The sequence below is a fragment of the Coregonus lavaretus genome (genome assembly GCF_964263955.1).
Source record: "Coregonus lavaretus genome assembly, chromosome: 17".
In the NCBI taxonomy this organism is placed as follows: domain Eukaryota; kingdom Metazoa; phylum Chordata; class Actinopteri; order Salmoniformes; family Salmonidae; genus Coregonus; species Coregonus lavaretus.
In genome coordinates, this window is record NC_140004.1 from 34973835 (window position 1) to 34990612 (window position 16778).

The following is a 16778-nucleotide window of genomic DNA, read 5'->3' on the forward strand; positions in this document are numbered from 1 at the left end:
GTAAACACTCCAGCCAGCTGGTCTGCACATGCTTTGAGGACTCGGCTTGGGATGCAGTCTGGGCCGGCAGCCTTGCGAGGGTTAACATACTTGAATGTCTTACACACGTCGGCCACAGAGCTCGGGAGCACCCAGTCCTCGTGAACGGGGGCACACGTCAGCAGCTAGGTGTTGTTTCCTCAAAGCAGGAAAAGGTGTTTAGCTTGTCCGGAAGTGAGGCATCGGTGTCCTCGATGTGGCTGGCTTTCCCTTTATAATCTGTGATTGTCTGGAGTCCCTGCCACATGTGTCTCGTGACTGAGCCGTTGAATTACGACTCCAATTTGTCCTTGTACTGTCGTTTTGCAGTTTCTCTGTTGGTCTGCTACCTCTAGACAGGCTATACAGGCCTTCGCAAGACATTTTCATGCTGAACCACTGAAGGCCAGACTGGGTCAATACAACCACATCCTTTACAGTCTTTTATTCTTAGAAGTGAAGTACATTTTCATTATATATCCTATGATACAAATGTCTTTCATTCCTGCCTTCATATTTTTTTGTCTTTTTAATTTTATCACAAAAGATGCTTAGTTCAGTTCAACTACAATGTAATGTTGTTGATAATATATACACAGTACAGTATACTGCACGTAACATAACACAGCACCAAACACTGCAAAGGGAGGTGAGAACTAATGAAAACGAAGGGGTGTGTGTGTGTGTCTTACCTCAGTGTCCTTGTTCTGTACATCATAGGTTCTTTGGATCGTACGCAATGACGTCACACTTAGCTCCGCCTCCATCAGCAGAAGCTCCAATTGTAACACCAGCTGCTCCGGCATCACCTAGGCAATGTAAATAGAAGGGAGGAGTTATTTGTGGGTCTCAACGTGATCGACAACATCAGTATGATTTACTTGACCATATGCACTTGCACACACACACACACACACACACACACACACACACACACACACACACACAAACAAGGAAGCATTAAGCGTATAGCCAACAAACACCTGTAATAATCATCATCCCGACTATAGTATTCAAGTGAATATGTGCCATACACATCAAGTCAACCTCCACAACATACAGTATTACAATTCCAGTACCATACCCATATGGGGAAACATATAATTTTGTTTGAGGGGTATTTTATGAAAAACATTGATTATGGATTTTGGCAATGCCCTTTATCTACTTCCCCAGAGTCAGATGAACTCGTGGATACCATTTGTATTTATCTGTGTTCAGTATAAAGGAAGTTAGATGTAGTTTCACGAGCCAATGCTAACTAGCTTGAACGCTATTAAAATACTGCAGAGGCAAACATTGGGGGAATGTTAGGGAAACGTTGGGGGAAATGTTAGAGAAACGTTGGGGGAACGTAAGGGAAACGTTGGGGAACGTTATGGAAACATTGGGGGAATATTAGCTATTCAAGCCGAGCGGTGATGGAGGAAGGCGGAGGAGTTATTCCGTAGAAACTGAGAGGAAAATAAATAACGAGAGAGTGAAAACAGCTCTTATTAAAACGCACCACCTTGGGGAGATGATGAGTCTTCTAAAGGTGTCAACAACACACAGTCAGAAATGAAAGAAGGAACATCTTTGACTAAAGTTATTCTCTGCTATGCCCAAAGCCTTATGACTATTAAATATTATTCAATAGAAAAAGAAAGCAGGTTTTGCATATATGACTAAATAGGTTCTAGAATAGGGGAAGACAGGAAAGAGAAGATTAAAGGAAGAATACGTTAGATATGTTCAATTCTAGGTTTGCTCTGTTGGGATAGTGTTGATGAATGATGTGTTATGATGAGATGTGGTGTTCTTTGTGATGATATACAAAAGGGCCTTCAGACTGACACCACCATGGTGCTGTGAGCTGTGCCCAGCCTTGCCTGCCTCTCCCTGGGATAGACAAAACACATATTTCCCATCTCTTGTTCTCTCAGATAGGCTCCATAGAGACTGGTGTGAAAATTGAGCTGTGTGTGTGTGTGGTACACACACACACACACACACACACACACACACACACACACACACACACACACACACACACACACACACACGCACACACACACACACGCACACACACACACACACTCACACACCTAGATATGCAACTGTTCTAATACATTTCTCCTGTCTTGTGCATCTTTTGCATTCCTCCAAACATGTTATCTACAACCAGAGGCTGGCAAAACCTCAAGTCAAACAACTACAGTATCGCCTACACCAGGGGTCCCCAAAAGGTTGACCGAGAGTTACCAGTAGCTCGCAGCCCAGCTATGAGTAGCTCGCCAAACAATTCTGAAAGTAAATTACATGCAATTTTCACTTGTTCCACTGCAAACTGTCATAAACAAATCTCACAAGAATCAGACACCGCAAGCTCCCAGCTACTATCTAATCAGTGTAACATTGACATTATCCCACCCCTGGTTAGCCACTATCGGCTTAAAAAGCCAAACCTAACACAATATCTGCCAATTAATTTCCAGCAATATTGCATCTGTCTGTGTGGTGTGTGCGTTTGTCTGTCATTCCATGTGTAGCCAGTTGATGTGACAACTGTCTTGTGGGTTGACAGAAATACTTTCCCCAAAACCTTCTCAATTAACTGCAAAGTAGACTTACATGGCAGAAGTATATAATGAGTAAGTATAGAATGTGTATCTATTATTTGGCATTTGCTAACTTTGCCATGTAATGAGCAGCAGCAGTACAGAACCATCACTAGACCAGCAGGTTAGAAGGTACGTTCCTCACTCACTAGATGTGCAATTAAAGGGGAATTACACCAAAAAATTGAAATGTGTTAGTTTTCTTCCAGACCTTAAAAAAAATGGTATTCTGATGTGATTTATGCATTGACATGGCCTCAGAACAGGGGTCTCCAACCTTTTCAAGCATGAGTGCTAAATAAAACATGTCGAAAGCTACTCATTTTTTGGAGACCCCTGCCTCAAAACATCCAATTTAGTTGTTTCTCTATGAACAATTGTAATTTTGCGAGTGAAAAACTAAACCAATCTAAAACCAGGAAAAATACAACTGAAAAAACATAATTTGGGAAAATACAAAACATACTTTGTGGAGAAAAACACATATTTTATAGAGCTCTCCTTTGAGTTGCTAATGAATCATTATTTTACTAGGTATATTGACAGAAAATACTTTTTCTTGTACACTAAGGACCCGGGGAACAGTTGCAGGGGAGAGGAGAAGAGAAGAATGTGCCTATTTGAAAGCTAGAAAAAAATTAGCAGCTCGCAACATGTTTTATTATTTTATGCTAGAAAAGGTTGGAGACCCCTGGCCTGCACACTGACAGTCATTTACTGTGGATACTCTGCACATAGATCTTGCTCTCTCTCTCTTGGAAGGACCTTTCTCTCTTTCTCTCTCTCTCTCTCTCCCGCTCTCTCTCTCTCTCTCTCTCTCTCTCTCTCTCTCTCTCTCTCTCTCTCTCTCTCTCTCTCTCTCTCTTTCTCGCTCTCTCTCTCTTTCTCTGTCTGTCTGTTTTTCTGTCTTGCTCTCCTCACCTCACCACTCCTCCATTTTGTGAGAGGTGACTGTTAGGTCCCTCCATTTTGTGAGAGGTGACTGTTAGGTCCCTCCATTTTGTGAGAGGTGACTGTTAGGTCCTTCCATTTTGTGAGAGGTGACTGTTAGGTCCCTCCATTTTGTGAGAGGTGACTGTTAGGTCCCTCCATTTTGTGAGAGGTGACTGTTAGGTCCTTCCATTTTGTGAGAGGTGACTGTTAGGTCCCTCCATTTTGTGAGAGGTGACTGTCAGGTCCCTCCATTTTGTGAGAGGTGACTGTTAGGTCCTTCAATTTTGTGAGAGGTGACTGTTAGGTCCTTCCATATTTAAGGGTCTCTAAGAGGCCCACCCATTATCCTCGTCTCTGCCAGGGCACCTTTGAAAAGCCAGAGGAATCCGGTCATAAAACCCCTAATTTCACCCTCTCCCTCTCTCTCTCGCTCTCTCTCTCACTCTCTCTCTCTCTCACACACACATGCACGAGCACACAAACACAAACATACGCACAAACACACACACACACAATATGTGTGAGTGGTTCACGTGAGCTTTTTGTGTAGGGCAGAGATATGGGATAGGTTTCCCACTCTAGTGAGAAAATGCTTTCAACACAAGCCTATTGGGGCTATTGTTAGTCTCAGCCCTGACCGGGTCATGAGATCAAACACTGTGTGTGTGTGTGTGTGTGTGTGTGTGTGTGTGTGTGTGCGTGCGTGTGTGTGCGCGTGTGTGTGCGTGTGCATGCGTGCGTGTGTGTGTGCGTGTGCGTGTGTGCGTGTGTGTGTGCGCACACAGAGCCACTTAGCACTGTGATGTATTGGTCTTTGTGGTCTGCTTCATAGTCCTCCACATGAAAGAGACGTTTCATCCATCCTTCCATTCCATCTATCCCACATCTCACAACACTCCACAACTCCTACTTCGAAATCAACACAAACAAACACTTCTCAGAGTAGTTTGGAGAGTAATGGCCATTTAAGATGGAATCTTGGGGGTACGGAGAGAGGCTTGGTTTGAACCATATTTTTCTATTTAAAAAAAATTATTTTCTACATTGTGGAATAATAGTGAAGAAATCAAAACTATGAAATAACACATTTAAACATATTTTATATTTGACATTCTTCAAAGTAGCCACCCTTTGCCTTGATGAGAGCTTTGCACACTCTTGGCATTCTCTCAACCAGCTTCACCTGGAATGCTTTTCCAATGGTCTTGAAGGAGTTCCCACATATGCTGAGCACTTGTTGGCTGCTTTTCCTTCACTCTGCAGTCCAACTCATCCCAAACCATCTCAACTGGGTTGAGGTCGGGTGATTGTGGAGGCCAGGTCATCTGATGCAGCACTCCATCACTCTCCTTCTTGGTCAAATAGCACTTACACAGCCTAGAGGTGTGTTGGGTCATTGTCCTGTTGAAAAACAAATGATAGTCCCACTAAGCCCAAACCAGATGGGATGACGTATCGCTGCAGAATGCTGTGGTAGCAATGCTGGTTAAGTGTGCCTGGAATTATAAATAAATCACAGACAGTGTCACCAGCAAAGCACCCCCACACCATCAAACCTCCTCCTCCATGCTTCACGGTGGGAACCACACATGCAGAGATCCTCCGTTCACCTACTCTGCGTCTCACAAAGACAAGGCGGTTGGAACCAGAAATCTCAAATTTGGACTCATCAGACCAAAAGACAGATTTCCACCGGTCTAATGTCCATTGCTCGTGTTTCTTGGCCCAAGCAAGTCTCTTCTTCTTATTGGTGTCCTTTAGTAGTGGTTTCTTTGCAGCAATTCTACCATGAAGGCCTGATTCACACAATCTCCTCTAAATAGTTGATGTTGAGATGTGTCTGTTACTTGAACTCTGAAGCATATATTTGGGCTGCAATCTGAGGTGCAGTTAACTCTAATGAATGTATCCTCTGCAGCAGAGGTAACTCTGGGTCTTCCATTCCTGTGGTGGTCCTCATGAGAGCCAGTTTCATCATAGCGCTTGATGGTTTTTGCGACTGCACTTGAAGAAACGTTCAATGTTCTTGAAATGTTCCGTATTGACTGACCTTCATGTCTTAAAGTAATGATGGGCTGTCGTTTCCCTTTGCTTATTTGAGCTGTTCTTGCCATAATATGGACTTGGTCTTTTACCAAATAGGGCTATCTTCTGTATACCACCCCTACCTTGTCACAACACAACTGATTTGCTCAAACATATTAAGAAGGAAATCAATTCCACAAATTAAGTTTTAACAAGGCACACCTGTTAATTGAAATGCATTCCAGGTGACTACCTCATGAAGCTGGTTGAGAGAATGCCAAGAGTGTGCAAAGCTGTCATCAAGGCAAAGGGTGGCTACTTTGAAGAATCTCAAATATTGTAATGAATACTCGGACAGAATGGTAAGATCCAATCGCAGAATTGCGATGCTTTATTAGAGTACAGACAAGGGAATAGCTTAATCGTAGTCGGGCGGGCTGTGGTCAAAACCGGGCCAGGCAGAGACAGGCAGAGGTACCAAGGGAGCGGGCGTAGTCGTAGTCGAGGGCACAGGCACAGGGTCAGAGTACGGTAATCACTGGGATAAACAAGCAGAGGATTAAGCAATACGGGGAGTCAAACAACAAGGCACAGGTCGGATACACGGGTAATCAAAAAACAACAAACTCTCTCTCTCTCTCGGAACAAAACGCTTAGCAAGTCACAATGGAACAATACCTCGCACCGACTGAGCTTCTGAGCACACCTTAAATCCTACACTAATTACTGACAGGTGTGCTCAGAACTCAGGTGAACCAGATCGAGTCTGATGACTCCCCCTCTCAGTAGATCGGGGAAGTGTCAGACTCTGTCTAGACCCAGCCAACCCCCGATCCCTTACAGTATCCCCCTCCCCAGGGCCGGCTCCTGACGGCCTTCTACCTCTACCGGGTGGTCTTCCTCTGGGTCGGGGTCCTGGATGATCTGGGTGTTCAGCGTGGAAGGTGGCCTTGAGCGCGGGGTCCAGTATGTCCTTAGCAGGGATCCAGGACCGTTCCTCAGGTCCATATCCCTCCCAGTCCACGAGATATTCGATGCCCCCTCGTCTCCGTCTTGACTCCAGTATCTCGTGGACTGTATAGGTGGTGTCCTGTTCATCCTCCAAAGGTGGTGTAGTAGGTTGTTGAGCAATTGGGGGGTGCATCGGGCTATAGTGCACAGCTTTCAACAGGGAGACGTGGAACGTAGGGTTTATCCTGTAGTGTCGAGGGAGTAACAGACGGTAGGTGACAGGGTTAATACGTCTCAGTACCTTGAAAGGCCCGATGTACCTGGGTTGGAGCTTCTTGCAGCTCCGTCGGAACCGCAGGTTTCGGGTAGACAGCCACACTCGTTGCCCGGGTTGATAAGTGGGAGTAGGTCTCCGGCGTCGGTCGGCGTAGGTCTTTTGCTGTTGTGAGGCCTGACTGAGATGTCGATGGGCCGTCTCCCAGACCTGCGCACTCCGACGGAACCACTCGTCCACCGCCGGTACCATCCCGGGTGCGGTATCCCACGGGAACAGGGGTGGTTGATACCCTAGAACACACTGGAAGGGCGTTAGACGTAGGGAGGTGTGAATGAGTGAGTTCTGAGCATACTCTACCCAAGGGAGGAATCGGCTCCACTCTTGCGGCTGCCGCGAACATTGTTGCCGTAGATACTTCCCAATTTCCTGGTTGAGCCGTTCTGTCTGCCCATTGGCCTGGGGATGATATCCGGAGGTGAGGCTCACCGAGATGCCCAAGCGTTCGCAGAAGGCCTTCCATACCCGGGATACGAACTGGGGTCCCCGGTCGGAAACAATATCCTCCGGAACACCAAACTGCCGGAACACCTGGCTAAACATAGTCTCCGCCATCTGAGTGGCGTTAGGTAAACGGGTCATGGGTACTAACCGGCACATCTTGGAGAATCGATCGATGACCACGAGAATTACAGTATGGCCCTCTGATTCTGGTAGGTCGGTAACAAAGTCCATAGCAATGTGCGACCAGGGTCGTTGAGGAGTTGGCAATGGCATCAGCTTACCCTCCGGTAGTGCTCGAGGCGCCTTGGACTGAGCACATACTGTGCAGGATAATACGTAGTCTCTGACGTCATCTGTGAGGGAATCCCACCAGTATTTTCGACTGATGAGTCGTGTAGTTCGAGTGATTCCGGGATGACCAGATCCTAGCGACGTGTGGCACCATTCCATCAGTTGAGGTCGAAGCGGAGCTGGTACAAACACCTTCGACACCGGGGTTTCTGGAGGGGCTGGTTCCGCTTGTAGGCTCTCCTGAATAGTGTCATCGATAGCCCACCTCACAGGACCAGCACGGCATCTCATGGGGAGGATAGGTTCTGGTTCCACTAGATGCTGCTCTTCTACTAATCTCACTGCAACTCCCCTCCATGTCTCCGACCACTACTTTGTTTCCTTTTCTCTCTCGCTCTCCTCCAACACTACTCACTCTGCCCCTACACAGATGGTAATGCGCCGCCGCAACCTTCGCTCTCTCTCTCCCACTACTCTCTCCTCTTCCATCCTATCATCTCTTCCCTCTGCTCAATCCTTCTCCCTCCAATCTCCTGATTCTGCCTCCTCAACCCTCCTCTCCTCCCTTTCTGCATCCTTTGACTCTCTGTGTCCCCTATCCTCCCGGCAGGCTCGGTCCTCCCCTCCAGCTCCGTGGCTTGATGACTCATTGCGAGCTCACAGAACAGAGCTCCGGGCAGCGGAGCGGAAATGGAAGAAAACTAAACTCCCTGCCGACCTGGCATCTTTTCACTCCCTCCTCTCTACATTTTCTTCATCTGTTTCTGCTGCTAAGGCCACTTTCTACCACTCTAAATTCCAAGCATCTGCCTCTAACCCTAGGAAGCTCTTTGCCACATTTTCCTCCCTCCTGAATCCCCCCCCCCCCCCCCCCCCCTCTCTCTGTGGATGACTTCGTCAACCACTTTGAAAAGAAGGTTGACGACATCCGATCCTCGTTTGTTAAGTCTAATGACACTGCTGGTCCTACTCACACTGCCCTACCCTATGCTTTGACTTCTTTCTCCCCTCTCTCTCCAGATAAAATCCTGCGACTTGTGACTGCAGGCCGCCCAACAACCTGCCCGCTTGACCCCATCCCCTCCTCTCTTCTCCAGACCATCTCCGGTGACCTTCTCCCCTACCTCACCTCGCTGATCAACTCATCCTTGACCGCTGGCCATGTCCCTTCCGTCTTCAAGAGAGCGAGAGTTGCACCCCTTCTCAAAAAACCAACACTCGATCCCACTGATGTCAACAACTACAGACCAGTATCCCTTCTTTCTTTTCTTTCCAAAACTATTGAGCGTGCCGTCTTTAGCCAACTCTCTTGCTATCTCTCTCAGAATGACCTTCTTGATCCAAACCAGTCAGGTTTCAGGACTGGTCATTCAACTGAGACTGCTCTTCTCTGTGTCACGGAGGCTCTCCGCACTGCTAAAGCTAACTCTCTCTCCTCTGCTCTTGTCCTTCTAGACCTGTCTGCTGCCTTTGATACTGTGAACCATCAGATCCTCCTCTCCACCCTCTCCGAGCTGGGCATCTCCGGCGCGGCTCAATCCTGGATTGCGTCCTACCTGACCAGTCGCTCCTACCAAGTGGCGTGGCGAGAAGCTGTCTCCGCACCACGTGCTCTCACCACTGGTGTCCCCCAGGGCTCAGTTCTAGGCCCTCTCCTATTCTCCCTATACACCAAGTCACTTGGCTCTGTCATATCCTCACATGGCCTCTCCTATCATTGCTACGCTGACGATACACAACTAATCTTCTCCTTTCCCCCTTCTGATAACCAGGTGGCGAATCGCATCTCTGCATGTCTGGCAGACATATCAGTATGGATGACGGATCACCACCTCAAGCTGAACCCTGGCAAGACGGAGCTGCTCTTCCTCCCGGGGAAGGACTGCCCGTTCCATGATCTCGCCATCACGGTTGACAACTCCGTTGTGTCCTCCTCCCAGAGTGCGAAGAGCCTTGGCGTGACCCTGGACAACACCCTGTCGTTCTCCGCTAACATCAAGGCGGTGACCCGATCCTGCAGGTTCATGCTCTACAACATTCGGAGAGTACGACCCTGCCTTACACAGGAAGCGGCACAGGCCCTAATCCAGGCACTTGTCATCTCCCGTCTGGATTACTGCAACTCGCTGTTGGCTGGCCTCCCTGCCTGTGCCATTAAACCCCTACAACTCATCCAGAATGCCGCAGCCCGTCTGGTGTTAACCTTCCCAAGTTCTCTCACGTCACCCCCCTCCTCCGCACACTCCACTGGCTTCCAGTTGAAGCTCGCATCCGTTACAAGACCATGGTGCTTGCCTATGGAGCAGTGAGGGGAACGGCACCTCCGTACCTTCGGGCTCTGATCAGTCCCTACACCCAAACGAGGGCATTGCGTTCATCCACCTCTGGCCTGCTGGCTCCCCTTCCTCTGCGGAAGCATAGTTCCCGCTCAGCCCAGTCAAAACTGTTCGCTGCTCTGGCACCCCAATGGTGGAACAAGCTCCCTCACGACGCCAGGACAGCGGAGTCACTCACCACCTTCCGGAGACATTTGAAACCCCACCTCTTTAAGGAATACCTGGGATAGGATAAAGTAATCCTTCTACCCCCCCCCCCCCCCCCCCAAAAAAAAAAAAAAAAAAAAAAAAAAAAGTGTAAAGTGGTTATCCCACTGGCTATAGGGTGATTGCTCCAATTTGTAAGTCGCTCTGGATAAGAGCGTCTGCTAAATGACGTAAATGTGCCCTTGAGCAAGGCACTTAACCCTAATTGCTCCTGTAAGTCGCTCTGGATAAGAGCGTCTGCTAAATGACTAAAATGTAAATGTAAATGTAATATAGCCTAACAGAGCTAAACACAAAGGCACTTTTTTTTTTTACACAGTGAATTAGGCTATAGGCCTTTTATCCATCACTTTAAATGCCCGTGGAGAAAGAGGATGTTTCTCACATAGGAGGGCTTGAGCATTGAGCCTCTCTCCTCCAAAATCCTGCCACACACACACTGAACGCCCGCTCGGAGGGGGCACTGGAAGCCGGGATGCTGAGGACGTGGCGGGCAAGGATGCTGAACGCCGGGAACTGAAATCTTTGTGCCTGCCACCACAACAGAACCGTGCCAGGTGTGGTTATTAGACTGGGGTTGAGTTTGACTGACACACAGTATTTTACTTCGTTTTCTAGTGCTCTTGACTCAGGCGTAATGATATCTGCTCCAGTCGGAGAACTCACTGTATGTGACCGTTGGTCTCTTTCGTTCATTTCTGTAGGCATATAGGTTGCTTGCATGAGATTAACTGTTTTGCTCCATCTGTTTATCAAGAAAAAACTACTGAATAAGTTATTATTAAATGTTAATCTCAATTAGACCAACGTGGTTGAATAAAGGTGAACTACCTGGTTATATAAAAATAATGAACCCGGTTAAATAAAAATAAAGGTAAATTCGTCTTTGCATGCAGCAAACTTATAGGCATAGGTTTGATTTCATCATATAAACAAAATATATCTATGTTTTTGCCTTTGTTGCTTTTGTAGAACAGTATGAAATTAACTTGGACTCCAAAAAATCCCACTCTAACGAAAACAACTTGAAATGACTTTATTATTTATGGATAATTAAAAACATATTATTATTAATAAGCTCGCCTCGCACTCCCCATTGCAGCGCGCAGGCAGCCTGCATTCGGCACAGCACACACACACCCGTAACCCAAACTGGGGAGAGGAGAGGAATGACTAAACAATGAAGTTGAGCAAGCAAGACTTATGTGTGAATAAAGGTGATTTTACACGTAGAATATAATTCTAAAAAAATAAAAACGACGTTGTTCATTCTAGAGGGCATTTCTTTATGTAATCCCGAAGTTGTCTGTCTGACAGCCCGCAGCATGAAAAATGCCCTCTAGAATGACCAACCCTGATATCTGGGACATGATAAACACAAGACAGAGGCAATTCTAGCAGAAATATGTTTTCATTCACTCTTTCACACGTGTACACGTGGGTTCACCCATGCTTTGACCTGTGAGTTGACACGTTTGCGCATTCAACAAGGCATGTGAACATGAACGTACCTGTGAACGCGTGAACGTGCGTGAGAACGCTTAAGAAAAAACGTGTCTCCATTGACAGTCCATGTTAATTCAAGACAGTTTCTTAGGCGCTCAGTTACGCATTATGTGACTTGGTGAGACGTATCAGTAGGTACATTAGGATCAATTTAGTCCCCTTTTCACCCCTCATATGTGTGTGTGCATGTGTGTGTGTGTGTGTGTGTGTCTGTGTGTGCATGTGAGAGAGAGAGTGTGCGTGCTCGTCTGTGTGACCTCAGGACTAGTTCCCTAACACAACTGTCCGACATGTGTGCATGTAGCCCAGTCTGATTGGTCCAATCAAAGCATGCTGAGTCACAGAGAGAAGACCAGATAGAACTGGACTCTTACATAATCATCATCAGCTCAATTCAATTAGGATGAAGAGAGATCCTTCTATCTCCATCCTTCTGGCCATTTATCAACATCATCCTGAATGATAAAGGTTGCATCCCAAATGGCACCCTATTCCCTATTTAGTACACTACTTTTGACCAGGTTCCATCGGGAAGGGAATAGGGTGCAATTTGGGACACGTCTGTGAGGTTATTAGGATGCCGTAGGGTGGATGGGTACACGTCATGTTTGAGGGTGGATGGGTACACGTCATGTTTGAGGGTGGATGGGTACACGTCATGTTTGAGGGTGGATGGGTACACGTCATGTTTGAGGGTGGATGGGTACACGTTACCAGAGTCTGTCTGGTAGAGTGATGTGTGTGTGTTTGTATGTGTGCCTGTTAATCTGAGTAAGTGAAACAAACTTGTTTACTTCGAAATGAGGAAGGCAGCTCATTAGAGAAGTGATCCATACCAAAGTTTCTCATAGCATAACATCATAATGCAACCACAGCCAATTTAACAGAGGAAAATAACACATGATATTCTGCTGAAATCACAGCCTGGCGTTCAATACAGACTTGGATTCTGTGGCATGTCTGGCATATAGGGTCATGGTTTGGAATGTGTGTGCGTGCGTGTACGTGTGCGTTTGAGTGAGTGAGTGAGCGAGTGAGTGAGTAAAGGAGTGTGTGTGTGTGTGTGTGTGTGTGTGTGTGTGTGTGTGTGTGTGTGTGTGTGTGTGTGTGTGTGTGTGTGTGCGTGCGTGCGTGCGTGTGTGTGTGTAGTTTGGAGTGTTTGGATCCAGCCTCTTTGAACAGAGAGCAACTGACCACAGAGTAAGATGGGAAATGGGGCGTCCATGTTTGATCCCTGTGTGTGGTATGTATCAATCTTCTAAAAAGAACAAGCTCAACACTATTTTCTCAGATTAAAAGTTGATACAAGGGTGATATACACTGAGTTTACAAAACATTTTGCCCTCAGAACAACATCAATTCGTCGGGGCATGGACTCTACAAGGTGTCGAAAGCATTCCACAGGGATGCTGGCACATCTTGACTCCAATGCTTCCCACAGTTGTGTCAAGTTGGCTGGATGTCCTTTGGTTGGTGGGCCATTCTTGATACACACAGGAAACTGTTGAGCATGAAAACCCAGCAGCTTCGGAGTTCTTGACACAAACCGGTGCGCCTGGCACATACTACCATACCCCATTCAAAGACACTTACATGTTTTGTCTTGCCCAATCATCCTCTGAATGGCACACATGCACAATCCATGTCTCAATTATCTCAAGGCTTAAAAATCCTTCTTTAACCTGTCTCCTCCCCTTCATCTACACTGATTGAAGTGGATTTAACAGGTGACATCAATAAGGGATCATAGCTTTCACCTGGATTCACCTGGTCAGTCTATGTCATGGAAAGAGCAGGTGTTCTTAATATTTTGTACAATCAGTGTAAACCTACTATTCAAAAGGAGAGATTGAAAATGCATACAGTTTATAGATATAAATCAACCCCCCTCCCCCCAACCCCCCTACCCGTCCACAACCTAATGGTCCGCCCTAACTAGCCCAACTAACAAAGACATCATCAATGAGTTAAACTGCCTGAGGCCCAGCACAAACACACAAACACACACACACACAGATTTTAGAGACGTATAGTTATTGGATTCATGTGCGGGCGCTTCCATAATCCCTGGCGTCTATGGGCCCGGTAACATAAAGCTCTCATTACTCAGTGTGTGTGTGTATGTGTGTGTGTGTGTGTGCGTGTGTGCGTATGCGCGTGCGTTTGTGTGTGAGGGGAGGGTTGAGGAGGCTAATTGCGTCGGGCAGTCTGAGGGTCCCGTCAGCTCCTCAATCATTACCAGCACAGACAGATGTTTTAGCACTCAGTCCACCCCATTCACACACACACACACACACGCACGCACGCACGCACACACACACACACACACACACACACACACACACACACACACACACACACACACACACACACACACACACACACACACACACACACACACACACACACACACACACACACACACACACACACAGACAGACACACACACACACAGTACTGTACCCATGAAAGCCAATGAATGAGGTGATGCCTGAAGCTTTAGGTTTTATGTGAAAGTATTGAGTCAATTTCCCACAGAATACTGGGTCCTTTACAGGGAGAATGACTCAAAACACACCACGTCATTTCCCCAACCACCCTATCAAAACACGCCACGTCATTTACCCAACCACTCTATCAAAACACAACACGTCATTTACCCAACCACTCTATCAAAATACACCACGTCATTAACTCAACCACTCTATCAAAACACACCACGTCATTTACCCAACCACTCTATCAAAACACACCATGTCATTTACCTAACCATTCTATCAAAACACATCACATAATTTAACCAACCGCTCTCTCCCCTTTACACACCACGTCATTTACCCAACCACTCTATCAAAACACACCATGTCATTTACCCAACCACTCTATCAAAACACACCACGTAATTTCCTATATACAGTACAATGGCTTATCTGTCAATTGGTGTTTCGTATGAATCCAATGTGAACTCTTGTGAGTGAGCTGATGGATAGACCCACATGTTACCTCAGTGTGTGTGTGTGCGTGTGTTTGTGTGTGTGTGTGTATGTGTGTGTGTGTGTACCTCTGTTTCCCTCTGATGTGTTTTCCAGGTGTTGTGGAAAGACTAACACAGCTGCATTTTAATGACTCAAATGTTTCTGCATTTTCTCTCTCTCTCTGTGTGTGTGTGTGTGTGTGTGTGTGTGTGTGTGTGTGCGTGTGTGCGTGTGTGTGTGCGTGTGTGTGTGTGTGTGTGTTGTCCTTGGAGAGTCGTAAAGTACAAAGTGGCACTTTACTGAGCGACTCTGCCAGCCATTAAATGACGAGTCAGGATGGGCACACATCACTACAGGGAGTGCCATAGGCACACCCACCCACACACACACACAAACACACACACACACACACACACACACACACACACACACACACACACAAACACACACACACACACACACACACACACACACATAAACACACACACACACACACACCCACACACACACACACACACCCACACACACACACACACACACACACACACACACACACACACACACACACACACACACACACACACACACACACACACACACACACACACACACACACACACACACACTCAGTGATGAGACAGGTAGTAAGCTTCTAATGACCATGGAAACAGACCTACTGCAGAGTGATGAATAAGACAAATACACCACAGATACAGTTGAAGTCGGAAGTTTACATACACTTAGGTTGGAGTCATTAAAACTCATTTTTCAACCACTCCACAAATTTCTTGTTAACAAACTATCGTTTTAGCAAGTCGGTTAGGACATCTACTCTGTGCACAGATTAGTTCACTTATAATTCACTGTATCACAATTCCAGTGGGTCAGAAGTTTACATACACTAAGTTGACTGTGCCTTTAAACAGCTTGGAAAATTCCAGAAAATTATGTCATGGCTTTAGAAGCTTCTGATAGGCTAATTGAGATCATTTGAGTCAATTGGAGGTATACCTGTGGATGTATTTCAAGGCCTACCTTCAAACTCAGTGCCTCTTTGCTTGAAAATCAAAAGAAATCAGCCAAGACCTCAGAAAACAATTGTAGACCTCCACAAGTCTGGTTCATCCTGGGGAGCAATTTCCAAACACCTGAAGGTACCACGTTCATCTGTACAAACAATAGTACGCAAGTATAAACACCATGGGACCACGCAGCCGTCATACCGCTCAGGAAGGAGACGCATTCTGTCTCCTAGAGATGAACGTACTTTGGTGCGAAAAATGCAAATCAATCCCAGAACAACAGCAAAGGACCTTGTGAAGATGCTAGAGGAAACAGGTACAAAAGTATCTATATCCACAGTAAAACAAGTCCTATATCGACATAACCTGAAAGGCCGCTCAGCAAGGAAGAAGCCACTGCTCCAAAACCGCCATAAAAAAGCCAGACTACGGTTTGCAACTGCACATGGGGACAAAGATCGTACTTTTTGGAGAAATGTCCTCTGCTCTAATGAAACAAAAATAGAACTGTTTGGCCATAATGACCATCGTTATGTTTGGAGGAAAAAGGGGGTTTCTTGCAAGCCGAAGAACACCATCCCAACCGTGAAGCACAGGGGTGGCAGCATCATGCTGTGGGGGTGCTTTGCTGGAGGAGGGACTGGTGCACTGCAAAAAATAGATGGCATCATGAGGAAGGAAAGTTATGTGGATATATTGAAGCAACATCTCAAGGCATCAGTCAGGAAGTTAAAGCTTGGTCGCAAATGGGTCTTCCAAATGAACAATGACCCCAAGCATACTTCCAAAGTTGTGGCAAAATGGCTTAAGGACAACAAAGTCAAGGTATTGGAGTGGCCATCACAAAGCCCTGACCTCAATCCTATAGAAGATTTGTGGGCAGAACTGAAAAAGCGTGTGCGAGCAAGGAGGCCTACAAACCTGACTCAGTTACACCAGCTCTGTCAGCAGGAATGGGCCAAAATTCACCCAACTTATTGTGTGAAGCTTGTGGAAGGCTACCCGAAACGTTTGACCCAAGTTAAACAATTTAAAGGCAATGCTACCAAATACTAATTGAGTGTATGTAAACTTCTGACCCACTGGGAATGTGATGAAAGAAATAAAAGCTGAAATAAATCATTATCTCTACTATT

General features: G+C 46.4%; 1 pseudogene across 1 annotated transcript in view; it reads right to left on the reverse strand.

Annotated features, from left to right (window-relative positions):
- The window catches only part of LOC311144382 (aminopeptidase O-like), a 122669-nt pseudogene that overhangs the window by 8961 nt on the left and 96930 nt on the right, over positions 1 to 16778 (reverse strand). The window contains exon 7 of the transcript in view: positions 711 to 827. The product of the transcript in view is annotated as an aminopeptidase O-like (transcript). The remainder of the gene's footprint in view (positions 1 to 710; positions 828 to 16778) is intronic.